Source organism: Microtus pennsylvanicus, chromosome 9 (assembly GCF_037038515.1).
Source record: "Microtus pennsylvanicus isolate mMicPen1 chromosome 9, mMicPen1.hap1, whole genome shotgun sequence".
NCBI classification, from domain to species: Eukaryota; Metazoa; Chordata; class Mammalia; order Rodentia; family Cricetidae; genus Microtus; species Microtus pennsylvanicus.
In genome coordinates this window covers 25459114-25480266 of record NC_134587.1, presented here as the reverse complement: position 1 = coordinate 25480266, position 21153 = coordinate 25459114, and positions in this window count along the sequence as shown.

Below are 21153 nucleotides of genomic sequence, written 5' to 3'. Positions count from 1 at the left end.
ATGCACACAAACACATATACACACATACACATGCACACAAATATTCATATGCATGTATGCATGCACCCACACAACTGGAGATTCTATTTTTTCTAAAGACACAAGTTTGACTGTCGATTAGAAAAATTGTGCTTGAGGAATAAGTGAAAATAAACACTGTTTATCCTAAGAGGAATGGGAATGAAAGTGGCAAGCCGAGTCATACTTGATTTATAAAGAGTATCTGAAATAATATTCAGTCTTGTTACTCTCATTAATAAAGCAGCAAGTTATAGTCTTACAAGCTTTTCTTCTAGTACATTCTTTAATAGTATACAGTCACTATCCAAGAGTTGACAGGTGTTTCTTTTACCTCTTGATTTAATGCAAAGTATAAATTAATTAGTAATATTGTTGATAATTAATTTCTACACTAAATTAGGCTTTGGTAACTATTTTATTGTCCAGTCATTCTTGTATAATAATCTATACTTTCCCTGTGTTTTCACTTTGCCTAAAATTTTTTTTAAATGTTTCTGAAATAATAACATAATTCCTAAGCAGTGTTTTTGAAATTTTAGTTTTATGTATATTTAATATATATAGTATAAAACTAATATGTATATACATATATAGACTATCATACATTCTTTTTAATGCATAAAATACTGTTTTAGCATGTTAAATAAATATTACAGAAGACTTTTGTATAAGACTTATTTACTGTTTCTAGGTTTTAGCAGGTGAGGAAAAATTCAAAATAAGACCATTAATAAGGTCTTTGCCAATATTTTACTTTTATTTTATTGAAAATATTTTTACAAACAATATATTCTGATCACAGAATATATATATATCCTCCCACATCTTTTCCCAGATCCTCCCCACCCTACCCATGTAACTCAGTGCCTTCTTTTTCTCCCTCTTTTGAAAATAAACAGGAAAGTATAAAAGAAAATCAAACCAGAATAAAACAAATCAAGCAAACATAAGATAAAAATAGAAAAAGAGTAGAAAAAGAAATATACACACTCATGTGTGCATGCACACACATATACACACAAATATACAGGAATAAACGCAAATACAAAACCATAAAAACACATAACTAGAGCTAATAATATTTAAGCAAAAGAGCTTTAAGGTTTAAAAATGCTCAAATAAGTCATTATGACACAAAATACCTTCCAAATACCATTGACTTTTGTTTGACCATCTACTTCTGGGTATGGGGCCTGCTGTTAGGTGTGGTTTGCTTCCCTGATGATGAGAATCAAATTGTAAGTTAGGGTTTTAATATGGTTTTAATTTTATAAAATAAATGTAATTAAAATAATCCTGTGCTTTAACAACTCTTTATTCCCATAGATGAAGAATATCAAAATAGATCTATCAAAATACACATTTGAATCAACAAAAATAATGGCTTATCAGGGATTGGTATTATCCTTTTACAATTCAAATGAAGTTATAAAAAAATGAAAAGTCATAATTTCATTTCTCACATCACAGCTTTTCTTTTGTTATCAGTAAAGCTCACTTTTATGACCCAAACATCCTGTGGATTTTGGATTGTTGAAGTGACGATCTGGTTTGCACCTGCCTTATGCCAGGAATGGTTCCCATTTTCAGACTTCTGGCACCAGGCCATTATTTGATCACAGGCTGTTGTCCGGTGCCCATTCATTATACTGAATCTCAAGACAGCTGTAGATTACCATAATCATTTTTTCCAGAGCTGATAATATGCAGTAGTAGAATTTTCTCTTCATGTGAGTGTTTGTATTTACAGAAAAGCATGGGAATTTGTAATAATTGTTTTGTTTGTGAAATATGAGATGTTTGAACAAATTCCTATTAAGACAACATGGTGAATCATTGCAACCACTGCTGTCATTTAATGCACACTATGATTTTGCTGTCATGGGGCAAAGACCCAAGAAACACTCGACAAATCCAGAGTAGAAATTTGAGGATTTCTATTAAACCTGCCTGTGACTGCCTGAAGAGAAACTGGTCTGCCAGAGCAGCCTGTCTTCTGCAAAGAGGTTACTTGTTGTTGTTGGTTTTTTTTTAATTAATTGAAAAAACTATCTTTTCTCATTTTACATACCCATCCCAATTCCCACTCACTCCCTCTTCCTGCTACCTCCACCTCCCTCCCTCCCATCCACTCCTCAAAGAAGGTAAGGCTTCCCACGGGGAGTCAACAAAGTCTAGCACACTGCTTTGAGGTAGGACCAAGGCCCTCCCCACTTCATCTAGGCTGAGCAAGGTATCTCTCCAAAAAGAATGGGCTCCAAAAAGCCAGTATGAGCAGTGTGAATAAATCCTTGTCTTGCTTCCAGTGGCTCCACAGTCTGCCCTAGCCATACAATAGTCATCACATTTAGCGGGCCTACTTTGGTCCTATGTTGGTTCCCCCTCTGTCAGGCCCCCGTCAGTGAGCTCTCATTAGCTCACGTAGGCTGTTTCAGTGGGTGTTTCCATCATGGTCTTGACCTCTTTGCTCATATTCTCACTCCTCCCTCTCTTCGACTAAACTTTAAGAACTCAGCCCAGTGATCTGCTGTGGATCTCTGCATCTGTTTCCATCAGTTGCTGGATGAAGGTTCTATGATGACTTTTAAGATAGTCATCACTCTGACTATAGACAAAGCCAGTTCTGGCACCCTATCCTCTATTGCTTAGGTTCTTAACTGGGGTCATCCTGTGGATTCCTGGGAATTTCCCCAGTGCCAGGTTTCTTGCTAGCCCCACAATGGCTCCCTCAATCAAGATACCTCTTTCCTTGCTGTCCCTCTCTATCCTTCCCCTATCTCAACCATCCCATTTCTTCAAGTTCTTCTCCCTCTCCCCCTTTTGCTCTCCTCCTTCCCTTCTATCCTCCCTTCTCCCTATACCCCCATGGTCCCAATTTTCTTGTGAGATCTTTTCTATTTTTCCCTTCCCAGAGGGAGTTTTGTATGCTTCTCTTAGGGTTCGTGTTACCTAGCTTCTCTGGGGTTGTGGCTACCAAGAAAGTTCACTAAACTTCTTGTGTCTAGAATTCCTTCCCAAACTCTCTCAGGTTTTAAGTGGATAGTCACACATGTTGGCACCAATCTGTTGGTGGAGTCTGTTCTATTGTTTCTGGCCACTCAGACTGAAAATAACCACACAGAAACTATGTTATTTAAAACACTTATTATACTCAATTCTGAGCTAGTCTGGGATTACTTTTTAGCATTCATCTTCAGTCAAATAGATTTGCAATAGCACCTATTGAGCTGGCTGTACATCAAGTTAGAAAGCTAATGATAGCCCCAAAGTTATAGACTTTTGTATCATTGGGGATATCTTTCTAGCAAGGTCATTGCTGTGGTTTGTAGGTTTTACACCTGGGTAGGACTATTCACTACTTTTCTCTCTTGAAGCTTGCAAAGCACATATGGATACTATGAGAGCTAGTACTCAGGGAGGTGGATTCCAGGTTAAAACTAGTTCAATTCCTTCAAGTTTTGTGTCCAAAGTGGTTGTGTCTTTATGAAAAGGTTCTACCTTCAAGTTCTGGTAGGCAACCAAGGCAATGATAATAGTCTAAATTATTTTGGGGAGTTTCTTAAATACCCTCTTCTGACTAACAATTTAAATGGGGGTTTCTTTTGCCTGGCACTGTGGTTTGTCTTAGTCTATGTCTCTTAGAGAAGCATTGTCAGGCTGTGCCATGTAACTCCATCAGTTGTAAATAATAACCTTTATACCTAAGGCTCAGTGGACATTGTGGAACAGGGAGTAGAAACACTATAGGAATCAGAAGACCAGGATACCAACTTCTAGGTAATGACTTCTAGATACAGTTAGGATCTTCAGTTACGAAACCTCAACCATCTAGTTGCCTAAACAAGACCCAAATCATAATACCATTTAATACTCGAACATGGATTTTTCATACATTTTTCAACATGTAAATTTTATAAGGCCCTACTTCTAAATGAAGAGCTGTGAGCAATCAATGGCTGCTGAGAATAACAGGAGCCTCCTTAAAGGGTATGAAATCCCAAGTGGTCAGCATCAAGCAAGTGAAGCCAACAAATGGACTCAGTAGACTCTGTGTGTGTGTGTGTGTGTGTGTGTGTGTGTGTGTGTGTGTGTGTGTAAAACAATATAATTAAAGAAGAGGTCTTGAATTTGAGAGGGAGTAAGGAGCATGAGATAAATTGGATGGGGGAGAGGGAGGGATGGAAATATCACAGTACTCATGTATGAAATTCTGGGGAAAAAGTTATTTAAAATAAATATATTGTGTTATACATGCATAATCATTGATAATTTTCAAGCAAAAGAATTTGTCCTCACTTTCTGATTTTGTACACTGAAAGAGAACATAAATTCTTAAATTAGAATATATTTGTCTAACCATAATTCTACTGCTGCATGTTTAAATCTAACAAGAAAATCAAGTCAATCCATATGATACAAAAAGTACATTAATATTTTCTACTTAATAAGATTTTATTATTCCTATTTTAAAAATGAAAAACGAAGCAAGATATGATCTTCTTATATTAAAATATGTTTAAAAGAATACCTTTATTTTTTAACTATGGGTCATGGGAACACAGGGACAAATCCCATCCTCCAGTCAGTAATATACTTAAAAATAAGTAACATCAGCACATGAACTATTATCAGGAAAACATTCAGTCCACATTCTCAGAACTATGTTTCAATGCTGTTTTAAAATTGCTGTTAAAAATTGAAAAAAAAATTGAGACAAACAAGTTAGGTGATAGAAAAGGTTTTTATTTATAAGTTTTTTTCATTCCTTTATATAACAGTAACATTTTTGTTCATCGATTTTTAAACTTCATAAACAGGTATCCCTATACACACAATGTATACTTACACAGGTCAACTTGTATTAAAAATGTAATTATAACCAAGCCCATTTCTTAGTAAGTTATCTAAACTGCAGTAATTCTGAAGTTCTGTGGTCAGAAAATGTGGATCAGGAGCCCGAGGCCAGACAGAAGGAAAATCAAACCAGTCTCCAGACTCTAGAGTAAGAAACAGACATAGGGTCTGGGCAATACAATCTCAGAGTTTGGAAGGAGATGACATAAATTATTCACAATCAGAACTCAAAATAGTCCAACAAAGCTTGAACAAAGGAAATGCATACTGAATACTTGCTACCTACTAAGCATGGTTTATTTTGACTGACAATTTTATAAATTTTCTTAAAAGGCAGGAATCATCATTCTAACTTCACATAGAAGAGAAATATAGCAGAGATCAGTTAGTAGCATTGTATGAAATGGAGTAGCTAGAAATTTGCCAGGTTGAGATTTGATGGTCCCAGATTTGCCTCCCTCCACAGAGAGTAATTCCTCACTACTGAGGCAGTCAGATATCCATTTAGACACTCCTCAGCATAAGCAATACTGAACCCCAGGGGTGTCTGTCAGGTTTTGTTTTTTCATCTTCCTTCTGTGAAAAGCATCATTATTTTGAATGCTTTTTTCAAACTCAGATTTTGTCAGTAATGTTTCCCCTGAATCATTTCTAAAACTTTTTATATATAGGCATATTTTTTAGATTCAGTGTTGGAATCCAGTATTATAGGTAGAAATAATTTGATATACCATTAGCATCATATTTTATGTAATAATATAGAATTGGGATAAATAGGAAATACAGTCATTGAACACAGTGATAGCAAATTATACTCCATGAAATTTTATTCTGATAGGATGTAAGAAATGCTGACAGTAAGTGATTTGAAAGACAGTGATCTACAAAACATCTTGACTTCAGATTGTTAATTTTATTCTGTAATGATTATTTCAAACATAGAAAATATGACTCTCCCCTAAAATTATGAGCCCAAAACACAGACACAGGGAGTAGCTGTCTAGATTTGAGAATACAACTATCATGATGTCTGCAAGATAACAGATTCTGCACAAATAATTATAAACTTAGTTGGGAGGCAAAGTGAGAACAGCTGGTCAAAGCTGCAGCTGAGTTCTCATTGCTGTGGCCTCCAAAACTGCTAAGCCAAGGCAATAAGGTAGAAGAGATTAAAAAAATCAAATCAAAACAAACAAAAAACCCCAGGAAGATCAAGGAGCTGGATTAAGCAACTATTATTCTTAATTTGTTTTTGTTTTCTGATGAAGAATTATATGGACAACCTAAGAAATATGAACTGCAGAGGAAAACAAGGAGGAAGAGAAGAAGAAACCTCTAATATTAAAACTCCAATCTACTCTCAACGTGTGTAGCTTTTACAATCAATGTTTGCTGTCTTTTCTTGTGACAATACTCTGTGTACTGCACAAGTGTACTTTATATTATAGTTTCTATTCAGAACATAGAGTTATGGGTCCCAGAGCAACATGTTATGCCTTATTGGAAGCTTACATGGTCATTCTCATATTGTCAAAACGTGTTACATAGTTTCTAACTTGTAATAGTGTAAGTAATGACTTAACAAACATCTTTCTATACAGCTTTTCCTGGTGTTTATTGCCTTAGGTTCTCAGAAATGAAATCAATGGATCAAAACTAGTATTAAGCTGACTCTTAATGACTTATTATTTTATATCTCTAGCTTAAGGCATCTCTCAATGCTCATAAGAGGTTCTCTTTACAGTAGATATTGATTAACACAGAGACCCACATCTGGCCATGGCATAGAGGATGAGACTTCACAATGCTCATCCCTGAATGGAACATATAAATAACACTCACTCTCTTCCCACAACTCAAGGACCATCATTTGAAGAGAGGGCAGAAAGAGTGGAAATAAGAGCTAGAGTTTTGGGTGACTATAGCAGAACAAAGAATCTGCATAGATAAATTTATATCAGTTTTGACAGCAACATGAGAACTATAGAAGCCCAAACTCCCTTCCAAAAAAAAAAAAAAACCAGCATGGAGAAGGGCATTCGTTACAAAATTCTACCCCAGCTGCAAAACACTTGGCAATTGACAATTGACAGCAAGTAGGAGAAGGTGATTCAGTTTTTTCTAAGAATGTAGCTCATGGTTAGTTAATCATATTCCAGTGTGCAAACCACATGTTCAAGAATGTTTGGACAGCATAAACTGGTCTTGATGAATTTAAATTAAAAATCTATATGCACACAAAATTGAGTGAGTAGGACAGAGGGAGTGTGGGAAGAGTTGGGGAAGAAGATGCTGTAGACTAGGGTAATTGTTAATTAAAGCACGACTGGCCAATAGCAGGGCAAGAAGCCTGACACAGAGAGAATGATGGAAGGAAGGGCAGAGTCACGGGAGTCGCAAGGGATGTCAGCCATCTGCACAGGAAGCAAGACATGCTAGAGGACAGGTAAAGCCACAAGGCACAAGGCAATACACAGATTAATGCTGTGGGTGCTTCTTCAGCAAATAGCCTTGAAGATACCAGCCCACTTTGGGCATAGTCCAATGTACTATAAATGTAGACAAAAAGTGTGTGGGGCTTTTGGCTACTGCACTATACATTTCTACCTCTGATTAAGATACTTATATATTGCCTATATTTTGAGATCATATTCCTCATTTGTTAAAAGATGGTTTAATTTTTTAATTTTGGAGTTGCTTATGTATTTTATCATATCACTGTAAATACCAATACTTTGACTTTTTCCTTTGCAATTTGTGTTTTCTTGATCTTGTTAATTTATCTGATTGCTCTAGATAAAACTTCAAATACTATATTAAATAGGTATGAAGAGAGTAGACAATCTTGTTTTGTTCCTGATTTTACTAGAATTAGTTGAGTTTCTCTCCATTTAATTTGATGTTGTCAATCAACTTGCCTTACATTGACTTTATTATGTTTAGATATGTCCCTTGTATCTCCGAACTCTTCAAAACTTTTATCATGAAAGGATGTTGGATTTCGTCAAAGATTTTTTTCACCATATAACTAGATGATCTTGTGGTTTTATTTTTCTTTCAGTTTGTTGTGGTGGTGGATTACGTTTACTGATTTTCATATGTTGAACCATTTTGGCATCTCTGGGAAGAAGCCCGCTTGATCACAGTGGATGATCTCTTTGATGTGTTCTTGGATTTGGTTTGCCAGCATTATATTGAGTATTTTTGCATTTTGTTCATTAGGAAAATTGATCTGTAACTTTTTTCTTTGAGTCTTTGGGTAGTCTGGGTTTCAGAGTAATTGTGGCTTCATAAAATGAATTTGGCAGTGTTCCTTCTATTTCTATTTTGTGGAATAAGTTGAGGACTATTGGTATTAGCTCTTCTTTGAAAGTCTGGTAGAATTCTGTTTTAAAATCATCTGGCCAGGGCTTTTTTTCTTTCTTTCATTTTTCCTTCCTTCCTTCCTTCCTTCCTTCCTTCCTTCCTTCCTTCCTTCCTTCCTTTCTTTCTCTCCCTCTCTTTCTTTCTTTCTTTCTTTCTTTCTTTCTTTCTTTCTTTCTTTCTTTTTGTTTGGTTAGGGGAATTTTAATGACTGCTTCTATTTCCTTAAGGGTTACCAGACTATTTAAAATGTGTATTTTGATTTAACTTTAGTTAGTGGTATCTCTCAAGAACATTGCCTATTTGTTTTAGATTTTCCATATTTGTGGAGTTCAGGTTTTTGAAATATGACCTAATTACTCTCTGGATTTCCTAAGTATCCATTGTTATGTCCTCCTTTTAATTTCAGTTTTGTTAATTTGGATATTCTCTTTCTGCCATTTGGTTAGTTTGATTAAGGGTTTGTCTATCTTGTTGATTTTCTCAAAGAACCTACTCTTTGCTTCACTGATTCTTTGTATTGTTTCCTTTGTTTCTATTTTATTGATTTTAAACCAGACTAATAATTTACTGCTGTCTACTCCTCTAGGTGTGTCTGCTTCTTTTGTTCTAGAACTTTTATGTGTGCTGTTAAACCCTTAGTATGAGATCTCACTAATTTGTTTATGTAGAAGTTAGTGCTATATACTTTCCTCTTAGCACCACTTTCATTGAGTTCTATAAGTTTGGGTATATTATTCATTTTCCATGAATTCTAGGAAGTCTTTAATTTCTTTCTTTATCTTTTTTCCTTGTCCCAGTAGTAATCCAGGAGAGTTTTTCAGTTTCTGGAGGTTTGCAGGATTTCTGTTGTTACTGTTGTTGTTGAAATACAGCTTTAATCCATGGTAGTCTGATAAGATTTAGGTTGTTATTTAATTTTTCTTTTATCTGTTGATACTTGCTTTGTTACTGAATATATAGTCAGTTTTTTATAAAGTCCCATGAAATACTGTGAAGAACATAATGTTATTTGTGTTTGGGTAAAATATTCTGTAGATATCTGTTAGGTTCATTTGAGTCATAATATTGTTGGATTCATTATTTCTCTATTTTGTTTCTATTTGGACAAACTATCCATTGGTGAGTGTGGGGTTTTGAAGTCTTTCACTTTTAATGTAAAGGGTTTGATGTGTGATTTAAGTTTTAGTAGTTCTTTTTTTTTCTAATGTGGGTTCCCCTACATTTGTGGCATAACTGCTTAGAATTGAGGAATTATCCTGGTGAATTTTTCTTTTAATAAGTATGAGATGTCCTCCCCATCTCCTTTGATTAATTTTGGTTGGAAATCTATTTTGTTAGATATTAGGATAGCTATACCAGCTTGTTTCTTAGGTCTATTTGATTGGAAAATCTTTTTATTTATTTATTTATTTAATTAATTAATTCATTTATTAAAAATTTCCACCTCCTCCCATTTCCCTCCCCCTCCCCTCCTCCCCCTCTCTCTCCAGTCCTAAGAGAAGTCAGGGTGCCCTGCCCTGTGTGAAATCTAAGGTCCTCCCCTCTCCATCCAGGTCTCGGAAGGTGTGCATCCAAACAGACTAGGCTCCTCAAAAGCCAGCACATGCAGTAGTATCAAAACCCTGTGTCATTATCACTGGCTTCCTCTGATGTAATGTCTATCTTTCTTGTATGCAGAAAAAGGATGTATCCTGTTTTCAAATTCACTCTTTTAGCCTGTGTCTTTCTATTGACAATTTGAGTCCATTGATATTGAGAGATATTAATGACCAATTATTGTTAATTCATATTACTTTGTTGTTGGTTTTGGTGGTAGTGTGCATGTGTGTGTGTTTCCCTTCTTTTGATTTTGCTAATGTAATATTATTTGCTGCCTGTGTGTTGGTATTTTACTTCTGGTACCTTTTGTAAGGCTGGATTTGTTTAAATTTGACTTTGTCATGAAATATCTCATTTTCTCCATCTATGGTAATTGAAAGTTTTTCTGGTTATTTTAATTTGACTGGCATCTATGATCTCTTTGCCCTTCTGGCATTTAGAGTCTATTGAGAAGTAAGGTATAATTTTAATAGGTCTGCCTTTTTATGTTAGTTGTTCCCTTTCCCTTGCAGCTTTTAATATTCTTTCATTGTTCTGTATGTTTAGTATTTGGATTATTATGTGACTCATGATTTTCTTTTCTGGTCTAATTATTTGGTGCTCTGAAAGCTCCTTGTACCTTTATAGGTAAGGCATGTTCTTTTTTAGGTTAGTCAAATTTTCTTCTATGATTTTACCAAATATATTTTATGGGTTTTTGAACTAGGGTTTTTCTCCTTCTTTTATTCCTATTGTTTTTAGGTTTGGTCTTTTCATAATGCCCCATATTTCTTGGGAGTTTTGTGTTAGGAGTTTTTTAGAATTAACATTTTTCTTTGGCTGATGTATCTAGTTTCTTTACCATATCTTCAGCACCTGAGATTCTCTCTTCCATCTCTTTAATTCTTTTCGTGATGTTTGCATCTGTAGTTCCTGTTCACTTACCCAGATTCTCCATTTCCTGAATTCCATCAGTTTGTGTTTTTCTTATGACTTCTATATTGATCTTTCTGTCTTGAACAGTTTTTGTTTTATGTTTGTTTGTTTTCTTGGCATTATTTAAAATATTTGTTGATTTCCTTCTATTTTTTGATTGTCTTTTCCCTGATTTCTAAAGGGAGTTTTTCATTTCCTCTTTAAAGTCCTCTATCATCTTAATAAAGTTGTTTTTAAAGTTGTTTATTTGTGCTTCATCTGCATTAGCATATTCAGGTTATGCTATCATGGAATAGCAGGGCTCTGATGATGACGTATAACACTGACTATATTTTGATTGTATTCTTACACTGGTGTTTACACCTCTGAGCTTGTGATTAGGTCTGATTTTTGAGTTTGTCTTTGTTAGGTGGTTGTTTTATTCCTTGGTTTCTGTTTCCTTTTTGGTCTTCTAGTCTTTGTTACCTAGGTTTCTGGTGGCCTATGTGACCTCTGATCTAGTAAGGAATCTCTGTTCAAGTAGGGAGCTGGCCTTCTGGAGGTTGGCTTCAATGCAGCATGGGATCTTCACTCTTTTGACTAGTGCATCCTGAACCTTAATGGTGGAAGTCCACTGATCTACCTGGTGTGGCTTGTGCCTGAGTGAGAGGTGAAAGTCTCTGAGGATAAAGGCAGGACCTGGCATCTAGGCAGATAATGAGCCGGGACAATAAGTGGGAAAGTTATTTGAGAACAGGGTCATGGGAGTGGGTTAGTCCTGCTGGTAGGAGGATCACTCATGTCTTCTAGTTAAAGGCATTTTCTTAACTATTGATTGATGTGGGAGGACCCAGCCCATTGTTGGTGGTCCTTGTTCCTTAAGAAAGCAGGGTGAGCAAACCACTTAGCAGCAGTCTTTCATTCCCTCTGCATCAGCTCTTGCCTTCAGGTTTCTACCATGCTCGAGTTCCTGTCCTTACTTGTCCTGACTTCCTTTTATAGTGAACTCTGAAGTGGAAATATAAGCCAAATAAACCCTGTCGTCTCTGAGTTGCTTTGGCCATGGTGTTTCATCATAGCGACAGTAACCTTAATGAAGACAGACCCTCTAAAGCTCATGGTACACTTCTAAATCTTGGCTTACGGAGATAAAAGTAAAGTGCTAATAACTGTGTTCCAGGACACTGACATGGAGGAACGCTGAATTTGCGTGGGTTGTTGGGTTATCTCTAGATATTTCTCCTTTTCCCATTTCAAACAGTGTCTGTTGGGCTTAGTCTGTGACTATCTTGATTGAATTTCAGAGCAACTAGCTTTGCCTATTAGTCTGTGAAAAGACAGCACTGCAATTGGAAAGGAGGGCTGTGGAACCACTTTGGATTGCCTGTAACTTCCAAAATCAGGGCACTGATTGGGGGTGAAAGATTTATCCCAGTGCAAACAAGGAAAGCACCATCCGAGCTTTGGTTCTATTTATTGAGGAAAATTGCCTGTTTTTTTCCCATTATCAACAGTGCCCACTATGTGAGTGGGTAGCATAGAAGATTAGTAAAGAAAGCTTGAAGCTAAGGTTTTTTTTATATGCTTTTTGGTTTATTCTGGTACAATCCTATTTTCATTCTATTCTGTAACAGTTTATTTTTCATCAAGCAGACAAATCTTTGGAGTCTAGAAACAAAATTTCTATAATGTTCAATTCATGTTAAATCTTTAGATATAAAAAGAGCTGCATTAGGAGAGTTAGCCTTTTTCTGTGTCAAGAATTTCAACAACTACAAAATCTGTCAATAAACATTGACCTGCCATTATAGTCATTCGGGAACACACACTGTGCCAGTTGATTATAAGAACACTCTATTGTATTGCATTGTTTTAAAAATGAATGTCCATTAAACACCAAAATAAAAGGCCATCAAAAGAGATTCAAGCCCATCTCAATTTTCTGTGTCAGGGGATATCTTTTAGGACCTTTCGACGATTATCATAATTTTTTTCAGGGAGAAGCACTGCAATAAATTGTTGTGTTTCTAACAAATTCCACACTTTAAATTCTAACTTTCTGTATAGCAGTGTTTGGAGATGGGACTTTCTTCAGTAAAGTCATCAAGGTTAACTGAAGTAACAAAGGTGGAGTCCTAATCCAACAGAAGTAGTGTTCTTAAAGGAGCCACTAGTGAAGGCTTTGCTGGTGAAGGTGGCTGTGACCGGATATGTGCAGAAGATACGTGCTCACCAGGCAGGAAGACAAGTCTTCATTACTGGTTTAATTAGCTGTGAATGTGATCGTAACATTTCCAGCTTTCATAAACGTTAGGGGGAAATAAGCTGTTTGTTATGCCATTCAGTCTACACTACTTTGTTCTGGATACGGTCTCTTAAAAGATCAACACAAGCAGGCATGGGGCAATGACTGGGGGCAGAAGAGGATGCGAGGGCTGAGGATGTCTGTTCATTTTTCTCAGATACCTGTGCTGTTTCTGTAGATGACTGTTTTTTCACCACTCCATTTCTCCCTAGTCCTCCAAAGCCCTTTCCCTGAAGGTCTCACCTCTGATCAACCCTTAAGCATGTTTCCCACCAGAAAGAGTTATTTGCGGCTGTCCCTCTGCCCTGTGATGAAACTGACCTACTATTGCTGCCACCCCACACTCATTCTCCTCTGTGTTTCTCAACAACTAAATCTTCTATAAAATTGTTTTCTGTTCTAAATCCTTTCAGGATGATTGTGACTGTGTAGTTGATCGAGAACCATAAGAAGCAAAAATCGTCCCTTCAGAGCTTCTTGTGGGCCTGCAAACCTAATAGCTTTTTCTAATGAAAATGACACTGTATGGACTGTCCACAAGAGATAGAGACTAATTGTTCATGAGGAGTGGAAAACGTATCAACCCTCCAGACCAAGATAAAAAAGAAGCCCAGAAAAGAGAATTAAGGAAGAAGAAAGAACAGCATGTGATGTTTAGAACTTCAGTTTTGAAGATGAGAGAGGCAAGCAGGTTCTGCAGAACACGGAACTTAGCCCAGTGTAGCAGCTGTTGTCAGCAAGAAGGTGCTGGAAGATATGCAAGAAGCACTGCAGGGAGTCTTTGAATGTACTCTATAGCTTCATGAGAAAGGTAATCTAGATACTTACAAAGAAAGAGAAAGCTAAAGTTAAATATGAACATAAGAGGGCTTGATTTAGTTAGTGTTTTGATGCTACCAAAGAAGCTCAGTAAGCAAGTAGAGAGCACTGTTCAATCAGAAAGAAATGTCTCATGCCTCTTTCTAACATCTTGATCAAGGACATTCTACTTTCTAGTACCAAGTCACCTTATTTCCTGAAGAAGAATCCAAGGATGTGCAAATCAAGCACTATCAGTCACACCTTCTCAGACATAAGTTAGACCCCTGGGAGAGAACTTCCTAACACTCCAGTTGAGTCACACCCTCTCCAGTCTTGCAATTATATTTCCAAAAGTGGGTTTTGTCCTAAGTTTTTCCATTCCTAGATGTGATGAAGACTTGATGTGTAGTCCTCAACTTTCTCATTGGTACGATGATGATGATGATGTTTTAAGTGCCAGTAAAGTTGATGGCCATTCTGAGGACATGGATCAAGTTAAGCATGATGATACTACTGATGACAGGGACACTGATGGATCAGATGGAATAGCTGGGGTGATGAATTTGTGCATGGTGGTAATAATGAGCAAGAAAACCCCAAAGAGAAAGTGAGATATAACTGTACAATTTGCAGATATGCTTGGAAAAAAATCAAGGAAGGAAAAGAGAACTGTCTTAGTTAAGGTTGCCATTTCTGTGATAAAACATTATGATCAAAAGCAGCGTGGAAAGAGAGGGTTTGTTTTGTTCACAGCTCCATATTACAATTCGCCATTAAAAGCAGTGAGGGTAGGAACTCATAAAGGGTAGGAACCTGTAGGCTGGAGGCTTTGACCATGGAGGGGTAAAGCTTACTGACTTTCTCCCCATGACTTTCTAAACTGCTTTCTTATAGACCCTGATTACTACTAGGCCATAGATGGCACCATCCATCAATCACTAATTAAGTAAATGCCCTGCAAGCTTGCCTACAGCCTGATCCACTAGAGGCATTTTCTTAGTTGAGATTTCTTCCTCTCAGATGACATAAAAATAGCCAGTACAATCACTAAGGATGTGATTCCTCATCAAGCCAAGATGCTTTGAGTGGCAGGTCAGGAAATAGGTATTCCTCTACCTATGCTTGGTATATTGCATACATCTTTGTGTAAAGTACCAAGGATGTCGGCAGAGACTATTTAGTTCTGCCCATTGTACCCAGGGCATGTCGAGAGAATAAAAGGATATTGCTATTCGCCAAAGGAAGCCACAGGGTAACTTAGCTGTGCTTCTTGCCAAAGTGCTCAGTACTTTGAGCACTAATGTAATATTTATGAAGCTTTCATGGAAGCATCAGTGAGCAACTCTGATGGCTTTTGATGGCGGGCAAGCCCCTGTTCACAAGAGTGGGTCATAGAAATTCTTATTAAACTTGGGTGAAAGAGCCCCTGGCATTGTCATAGCATTTTCCAATTTCGGCTCAAAAGATAGCCTAATAGGTAGCTTTTGGATTCCCTTCATATAGAGAGTGCTCTTCATTCAGAAGAGATGGGTCCTTGGTCCTTGAAACCATGGTGACTAGTCATGGTGATGAGCCATTTCCATCTCCTTTCATCTTGGTTCTTTTCTTCTTCTGTTTTTGGGGGATTTGTGATAAGAGGAACCTTAATACTTTTGTGTACTGTTGCCATTGGTGTAGAGATGGGGAAGACAGTATCATTTCATCTAGACTTCACTGTTTAAATGATTTGTAACATTCCCGGTAAATATTGCATAGGATTTTGCTTGAAGTAGAATGCATAGACCCACAGTATTATTCCCTGACACAAAATTATTCTCTTAATAATTGAGAAGAAAATACACAGTTCCTTGATTAAGAGTTTTCTATGCTGGCTTAAACTTATGATGTGTCATTAATAAAGAAATCACTAATGTTCTACACCAAGTTGTGAACAGAAGGGAAAGCCGAAGCCACTGGTTCTCAATCTATGGTCATGAACACTTTTGGGGGTCAAAGGACCTTTTCACAGGGGTTGCCTATCAGATAGCCTGCATATCACACATTTATATACAACTCACAACAGTAGAAAATTACACTTATGAAGTAGCAACAAAAAGCAATTGTATGTTTGGGGGTCACTACAACATGAGGAACTGTACTAAAGAATCACAGCATTAAGAAGATTGAGAGCCGGGCAATGGTGGCGCACGCCTTTAATCCCAGCTCTTGGGAGGCAGAGGCGGGCGGAACTCTGAGTTCAAGGCCAGCCTGGTCTAGAAGAGCTAGTTCCAGGACAGGAACCAAAAAGCTATGGAGAAACCCTGTCTCGAAAAATCAAAAAAAAAAAAAAAAGGTTGAGAGCCACTGGCTTAGACTGTAGCTTCAGTCTTCTTGCGTAGGGCTACTCTTCCACTCTTCCAGAGGTTAAGGCATTAAGTTCAGTCATTAAACTTTAACTTTTCAGGGGTTAGAATGAGTCTTTTAGGTGTTTTGTTCTTCTGGTAATCTTCAAAGGGTCCCAGGAATCCGCTCTGATTGACAGGTGAGAAATGCGGAATCTGCCCTATTGTCATTTTCTACTCAAGCCTTTCTCTGACGGGCCAATGGGAAAGTTCATGGCATACTAGGAACTTTCCACTTGTGCTCGTCTTCCTTTTTCTTACTCAAATACTTCATCCTTGTTATAAATATCTGTCACTTCGAATGAAAAAAAAGTGATTGAACTGAAATGATCCATGAACAAATTTAGCACTAAGATACTCAGAGAAACCATGAACTCAGGCACTGATCTCAGCATTGTGACTGCTTTTGTGTGTTTTCTAATGACTCTTTAGGTGGTATATTTGATGATGGTTTCTGTTTTCCACGCATAATTGCATTTTCCATAGCATATTTCAAGAAGGCTACAGAGGACCACATGGTAACACTGCAATTAAGATCCACTTACGTTTTGGAGGAAGAATATTCTATATGACTCACTATAAATGCAAGGTGTGTTTCATGCTGTATTTTAATGTTTATCAAGCCCTCCATGGTGATGTGATGAGTTTTCTTCTCTATTGCAGCATATTTTCACTCTCAACCACAAAGTATTATGTGGTTAAATCCATATTAGCTAGGAATTTAATTTAAGACTATATAAACTACAAGTCGCATAACTTGTCATCTCAGAAAAATATATTCTGACCTGAAATTCTTAGTAGTCATTACTAACCTCAATACTTTCTAATTTATTCCAATGTAGGGCTTTACCCTGTATCTCAGAATGGCCTAGAATTCCCCATGTAGCCCATGCTGGCTTTAAACTCAAAACAATCTTTCTTTTCACCCAGTCAAATGACAATGCTACACACTGGGTTTGAAATTCAGTACTTTTCATAGATTTTTATGTAAACAAGCAGCGTTTCTCACCTATTATCAGTAGCTTGGTGTTAGTTATCTTTTTAATCGTTAGCAACAAGGTCTGTTGTGACAAAAGTCAATTTGGCTTAAATATGCGTTAGGCTTTGTAATGTAAAATATTTATTTCTTTCCTCTGAATTTTGTAAGTGAATTCGAATTGCTGGTGAATTGATCACAATTGCCATCATCAAATAATACTGAATTCCCTCAAATTCATGGTATTTGCCTGGAAACCATTAAATTCAGGTTTTACATCCTGTCCTTCTTTACTCAGTCATACCCATGCAACATACAAAGAAAACTTACAACTAAGTGTGAGACTCAGAAACTGTGTTCATCTTTCCCCCACCGAAACATGTTATAGCAATCCAGCAGCACTGTGTTTTTGCTCTGAGCTAGAACTGAATTTGAGGGGAAAATTGTATTTCCTTTGCCGTAAATTTATTGTGCAAAAAATATGGGAACTGATGTCCGTAGGCAGTGTTGGAATGACTGCCGCCTTCCCTTCTCGCAATTAGAGTTGTAGCCCCAGGTAGCAAGTTAGGTTCACTTACAGGCATTTGTTCTTGACTGGCAGCTGCATGAAGCCAGAGGAAGGAGGGATTCCGGGAACTGAATATTATAAATTATTTTAAAATGCCGCGAAGAGAAGTCATGTCATACAACAGGGCTCACATAGGAGGTTTATTGGAAGGGGTCAGAGAGGGAGGCAGAGAGGAGGACAGAGACTGCTGCCTGATCTCCCTCCAACTGCCACAGCTGACTTGCTTATCCCCAAACAGCCACCATCTGAGGCACGAAGAAGATAGTCATTCCCCAAGCATCTTCCACAGTGGACCTGCTTGGCAGACCTCTTTTGCTGACTTGTTTTCATGGAGTTGTACTGGATGGCTGTTTCAGCATTTGATGCTCATTTTGTCTACATAGACTTTCTCTCCAGGAGGTTTACAGATCAAACAGCAACACATATGATATAAAATTATGATCATTTTTCTGAACTTAGTATGTGGCTTTCTGATTAAATCGTAAATTGCAGAATTAAAGTACGAACTTTCCATAATATAGAAACAAAATAGTGTAAGTGTTAAGTTTTTCATTAATGAGTAAAATAAATTATTTTTGCATAGTGGTAAACCATTTCAGTCTTTAAAATCCTATGTTAAAATTACTGTGTTATCATGAAAATAAAATAACTTTATTTTTAATCCCAGTTTTTTTCCTAACCACCTAGAACCCTGATATCGGAGGGTTTTCTGTTTTGTGTTGATTTCATTGGTTAATAAGAAAACTGCCTTGGCCATTTGATAGGCCAGCCCTTAGGTGAGTGGAGTAGACAGAACAGATGCTGGGAGGAAGAGGGAAGTGAGGCAATTGCCATGCCTCTCCTCTCCTGGACAGACGCCATGGAGCCAGCCTCCAGGTCAGACATGATGAATCTTTCCCGGTAAGCCACCACCTGGTGGTGCTACACAGATGATTAGAAATGGGTTAGTCAAGATGTGAGAATTAGCCGATAAGAGGCTGGAGCTAATGGGCCAGGCAGTGTTTAAATGAATACAATTTGTGTGTTGTTATTTCCGGAGTAAAGCTAGCCGTGCAGCAGCTGGGCAGGATGAAAAGCAGGCCTGCTCGCCTCATCACTACAGAACCCTACTCTAAATAATTCCTAAACCAGGCTACTGCTTGTTGAGTCTGTGGTTTTACAGTCAGCTGCAGAATGAACCAGGTAGCAGGGATGTGCACCTTAAATTTCAGGCAATTATTATCCAATTATTTACTGGTAAGTTCTACATTGGTGCTCTGTGGACATGTGATATGTAAGCTTTAAGCATCTGAAACCACAGTTTTCCTCTTGAAAAGCATTTCCCTCTCCTGCATCCTTTGGGTTAATGAAAGCTTCCCCACCTCATATCCATTTTTTTTAATGAAAGAAGAAACCCAGGCAATTGCCTACTTGTTTTCTTATGTCTTTAATTTCCTGGACTTACCACCCTTCCATCCCACTGCCAACAAATTAGTTCAAGGCTTCAATGTATCTTGCAGGTGAACTACGCCAAAATACCTGAGAAAAAAATGCAGTGTGTGCACACAGGTGTGCATTACTATACACACTCAAGTCTGTAATATGTATCAATGAAGAATTGATTATGTAAATAATCCATACATGTTGTCCTATACAAAAGATACTGTGTACACATTAAAATGGTGATATGTATATGAAGAAATGTGCAATAAGATTCCATTTGTACATAAAAATATAGAAAGGTGAATATTTGAGTAAAAACATTTTACATTTTTAAATAGGATGCTGTAGAGATGATAAAGCAATGTTTGGTTGGGAGAAGTAAAGGGTTGAATGAAGAAAAAAGACATTTCTATTTATTTTAGATGGTGTTTGAATGCAGTTCTTTAAAAATTAGCATTTCTGTTCAATGAACTTATTCTGATTATAGTTATTTCTAAGAGTTAGTAAATAAGTGGCAAAGTTTAGAAAAACATAGTTATAGGGAAAACACTTTAAGTAGATGCAGGAAGAAGAAGGCCGCAGGAAAACACTAATGTCTTCCAGAGATACTGAAGTTTCAACATACCGGTTCTTTCACATGATTCCTCAAAATGGGACCTTTGTTAGCTATTTATCTTAATAGAATATTTTAATTTATCCTTTGACAGTTAATATAAAAGTGTATCCTTATAATATCCACTTATAACTGCCCCAGGCGCACATCCTCATTTTTTTTTCTTTTTTGGTTATTTTTCTTTTTTGTAGCCCACCGAATCCAATTAATGCTGCTTGCTAGCATGTTAACTTGATCTCTTGCTGTTTTTGCGTAGGTAACCATAACTACAGAGTGTTCCTGAATGCAGTAGCCATATCCAGAAAACAGCCTTTCACAGCATCTGTCCTCCCCTCTGTCCAAGATGAACGGTGATAGTACAGATAGGGACAGGCACTTAATGTTCACTTCTTCTCAGCACTTTGATCAATTAGGAGCCTCTTCAGTAAATGCTGACCACTGCAGAGAAAAAGCCTCTCTAGTCACAGCTGAGGGTAGTGCCTATCTATGTGTAAAACCAGAAATATTGAAAAGGAAATTTGGCAACATTTCCATTCTGTAGCAGTAGTAAGTTTCTTTCTAGGGCCTATGACATCATAAGCCAGGGTTTTCTGTTTGTTTGTTTGTTTTTTACTACATATAAAGTTCCAGACATGAATTCTCTCCTGTGAATCAGGTCTTAGGACAAGCTAAAAGTAACTGGTTACTGCCAAAGTCTTCATGCTGTGACTGTACCAATAGCCACATCTTTTCTGTGAGATCAATACAGTATTATGCCAAGTTCATTGTGGAGTGATACCACTGGTGGGTTTTCTTTTTCACTTGGTGGCCTACTTAGCTCCTTCTGATGCTACGAAAACTAGATACCAGGGAGGAAGTTTTCAGGTAAGTTCAGCTTAATTTCTTTATCTTCTATAACCAGAAAGTCTTGTGCCTTAGCAAGTGAGTCCTACTGTATAGCTCTGGTGGCACCAGCCTATGCTGTTTGGGGTATCCCTTGAACCTCTCTGATCAATAATTCTTAGGGAGCCATGTGGCACTGAGATATTTATTTAATATCTAGTTTTCGTAGCATCAGAAGGAGCTAAGTAGGCCACCAAATGAAAAATAAAACCCACTAGTGGTATTACTCCATAATGAACTTGACATAATACTGTATTGATCTCACATTACTTTTTTGGGGAAACGTTTTCCATACATGAGGGATTAATGTGCCTAAACTCCTTTTTAAAATAAAAAAAATTATTTTGTAAATAGCTTACAAAATAATGTGTTTTCTTCATTTAGTCTTAGTTTTGGTTAACTTCTCCCATTAACTTCTATTTCTCATTCCTTACCTCTATTTAAATTTCTACCTCCCAATATTCTACCTTT